This window comes from Dufourea novaeangliae, unplaced genomic scaffold, assembly GCF_001272555.1.
Source record: "Dufourea novaeangliae isolate 0120121106 unplaced genomic scaffold, ASM127255v1 scaffold1, whole genome shotgun sequence".
Taxonomy (NCBI): Eukaryota; Metazoa; Arthropoda; class Insecta; order Hymenoptera; family Halictidae; genus Dufourea; species Dufourea novaeangliae.
The window spans coordinates 857,017-861,333 of NW_015373885.1; positions in this window are offsets into that span (position 1 = coordinate 857,017).

Sequence of the window (4,317 nt, forward strand, 5' to 3'; positions counted from 1 at the left end):
ACGTCCCGGGACGCCTCCGACACCCGAGCGCAATACACAACTTGCACACTCTACATAGGTACGTACCATTTTCCTGAAATCGACTGGCAAAGACTAGCATCCATTGCGAAAATAGAAAAATTCTCTAAGTATTATAAGTACGTATATTTGGTATACTTTAAATCGATTACGTGTTAAATTTCTCGCACGATAACGAGACTCGAAATTTGTACATATTCCATGGGAATTTTATTATAGACATTGTATAAAGCAAAGGAATATGTACGACCGATACCGGAAATTGTAAAAAAATTGTTCCAAAGTACAATTACAGATGAAATGTTAATTGATAGAAATAGAAACCGACGCAATTCCACTGCCTAACCACACACACAAGTGGAAAATACGTCGTGCACGGTAAGCTAACTTCGCCAGTCGCATACACATGTTATTTATATGAAATCGAGTCATCGTTCCCCGTTGCTCTCACCCAATCAAGTAGCACCTGGGCACGTGAAAGGGTTTGAGCAACGGACACGGTATCATTATCCTGAAAATCCTGACTAAAAAAACATATTACATAGTTCATTCTCTTCTAACGGGCTAATATTCTCTTGCAATAAAAATGACACGACTTTGTATTAATAAAAATTGAAAAGGAAATATTGATTATTTGTTAATATTGTATAATTTAATTGTCAAGATTCTAAGCAACATTCTGTAGTAAGATACATGACTCTAGATATATTGAACAATCCTCGGGCGATCCCGTCGTCAAAGCCAATGTAAGACATATATTATAATATAAGTGTCACAGACAAGTCACTTTGACTCTGAGATCTACCCGTCGCGAAATGCCTTCTTGTACATTGTCTCTAATATCACATTTGTCCAGAACGTTACGTTCTAGTTCAATCTATGTGTATCACAATGCGCTATTTAATTTTTATATCTGTCTTCGAGTAACGTGGTAGTATGTATTTAATATAATTCTTCACAGTTTCATTAGGAAAATATACAAACAAGCATTATATATTGGTCAGTGATACTTCTGGAATATTCCTATTTGCATTAAAGATATAAATGAAGACAAATATTCATTTATATCTATAATACAAATAAGAATAATCATGAAGCATCACTAAGCAATATGCAATGCATGTTTCCATATTTTACTAACACTGCATTTAAATAATAAATAAATTTACATTATATTAATTTTCTTATTTCTCTACCAATGATGGTAGAACTTTTGAAAATAATTAATAACACACTAACGGATGAAACAAATTTTGATTATCTAACAAATTTCTATACTATTATTATCTAAAATTTTATATACTAACAATCATAAAAATTGACTCTACTACCAGAGGTGTCCAAATGCCACCCACGAGCTACAAGCAATTACAAGCCTCCCCTCGTGGGTTTCCCAGACTACCGACCTCAAATTGACTCGAACGTGTCAACCTGAGTCCCGTAGTGAGGGTACCTCCGGAAGGGAAGAATGCTGCTCGCAAATGGTAGATGGACACCTCTGGCCCTGTCATTTTTAAGGGACAAACTTTACAAATACTCATTTATTCTGAGTATATATGTACGTCTACCATACCGATATGTTTAAAGAACATTGTATACATGCTGGTCAAACACAGTAGTACCTTCCCTGCATTTAACGCTCACACTCCATTAAAGTGGTCGTGAGTACACGCCAGCACATTTCGATATATGTATATATTACTACCCGTGTGTACGTAAAATTGGATACAATTCTATGCTATTGGCAAATCAAAACGACCGGTTATGACAATGATCGTGCAATAATTTAACACGTGTGCACCCGTGTTAAATTATTCCATAACACATGGTTTTTCACGAGGGTGTGCATACCGATGAACAGACGACGTAAATCAACACGTATTCTTTTTATGGATCGATACTTTATTATAATTTGCAAATACGAATGAAACCTGCAATACTGGTTCTTATTTTTGAAACGTGCTGCCGTGTCTCGTGGTATTGCGTTAATTGATGTATGTAACATGCACATCTAAGAAGGTACCACAATGTTTTCTATCTCTACTTCAAACATACCAACGTGGTTTCTGTTCTTTTGATTCTATATTTGTAGACATTTATTTCATACATTAATGAGTTCAGTATTATTTTTGAATCTACTGACCGTACTTGTAAACAACACTAGAATAATATCAATGTAATCGTTTGGATATCGTCATTCTGATACAGTTGTCTGGTATCGTTTATGAAAATGGACAGTAAAATTTGATAAAGTAATACTAGTATTATTACAAGTATTACTTTACAAAATATTACTGCTCAATTTCATAAACGATACCAGAGACGACTCTATCCGAATGACAATATCGAAACCATTACATTGAAACTATTCTACCAATTACCATCAAGTTTCTGCATTCTTTAGTCAACTGAATAACATAGTACCAAGTTCTCGATTAATAAAAAAATATCAACTGTTTAAACAATAGGACTTCTGGCTCCAAAATATCAAAGATCAATATTTCATATTAAATTAATATGCGTTTATAAATATACTTTCAAAAGAAAATATTTCTGAATTGTATTACTAATATCAAACGCGGCGTACAAGAAGACCCTAGCCTATCTAAGAAATACAACAGATATCGATGTCACTACTCGCGGATATGATTGCATATCCGCGTTCACTGTACTCGCAATATTAAGCACGTATACAACCAGTCACCCGTGCCGCTTTGGACCAATCGTCCTACGACATGATTGGGGACCAGAGGAACAAAAAGCATGCGACTCACCCGATGACAGAAGGGCTCCGTCTAAGACTCTAGGAATCTGGAAAAAAAAAGGAACAAAATGCGTTACAATCTCTTCTCAACATTTTACTTATTTCGATTGAATAATGTAAGTAAGAATATTTAAAGATGCTTACAGTCTTGGCTGGTGGAGCTTCGCCCGAGGACATCCTCTGCAATAGTCGTTGATGCAGCGTCCGATGAATCTGATAAAAAATGAACAGAAATCGTTACAACCTCCTCTCAAAATTCTAACTGTTTCAATTGAATAGTGCAATAAAATGTAAGGATACTTACATCCTCTGTAAACAGAGCTGCGCAAAAATATTTTCTTCGGTGATGCACTGACTCTATTTTCGCGACTCAAAAAGCAAAGTGTATCCCGACACTCTGACAGCAATTGATAACACGCAATAAACACTGACTCTAATTTCGCGAATACCTAACATCTCCGGTGAGATTCTACACGGAGCCAGTTCGCTCCGTATAAACAAAAAATCTTGTACGATATAAACACTGACACTATTCGACCGCATTGCGCGCGGCCACAAAATTCTCTGAAAGAAAAGTACATGGGAAATACAAGGCACACTTGTGCCTGCCTACTGTTTTAGTTTCTGTAACCTACCAAGTGTTTGTCGAGAAAATACTGCCTTTCAATGATTAACATGAGTTCAAATATTATTAAATATTACAGTATAATTAGTAAATTCAATATAAATATATTAATTCTGTTATATGTATATATTTAATATTTATCTATTATATTAAAGACATTTGTTGTTAGAGCTGTAAGCACGTTCATTTTCTGTATCTAAACCACGTCCCGATTTTTGTAAATATTCCGAAAATCGTTGCAAATATCAAAGTTTCGTTATATACCCGTGCTTCGATGAGCACGATGAATTACGCAATATCTATATAATCAAACTTACAACCGAAACCGTATGCAAACGCAAACACGATGGTTCCGTAAAAATAGACAGGTGAAATAATTAATATTAAAACAATTTCGCGACCGTGACACAGGAAATTGCGAATATTTCGAATTTAAATGTTTCAAAGTAATGATCAAATTTTGAAACGGCCACGGTAGCCATTTCGAATTCTTCAACTACGCAGTTACATTCAAAGTACATATGTACTTCCCGGAAGAATTCTCATTCGACCTTTGCACAATAAATAAAAAAATCGCGATCATGCTTACAACGAGACATAATATAAACACGATAAAATAAAAATATGTAGTAGATGATCTCCTATTTGTTACAACATATTACCACGTTTCACCAATTTTCCGGCGTGTTGCTACTGTCATGGCGTCGGGGGGCACGTCCTTTCCAACCGGTGTTCTGAAACAGAAAATAAACGCGTTTAAACCAAGCAATTACGTTAAATTATCAATGGTTTCGTTACAAATAGATAACTATTGTACTCAAGGTGTGCCGTAAAAGATTAAAAATGGAATAAAAAATGCGTAAATACTGCGGCGTAGATAAAGAAAGTCGCGAAAACCGTTCACTTTGTC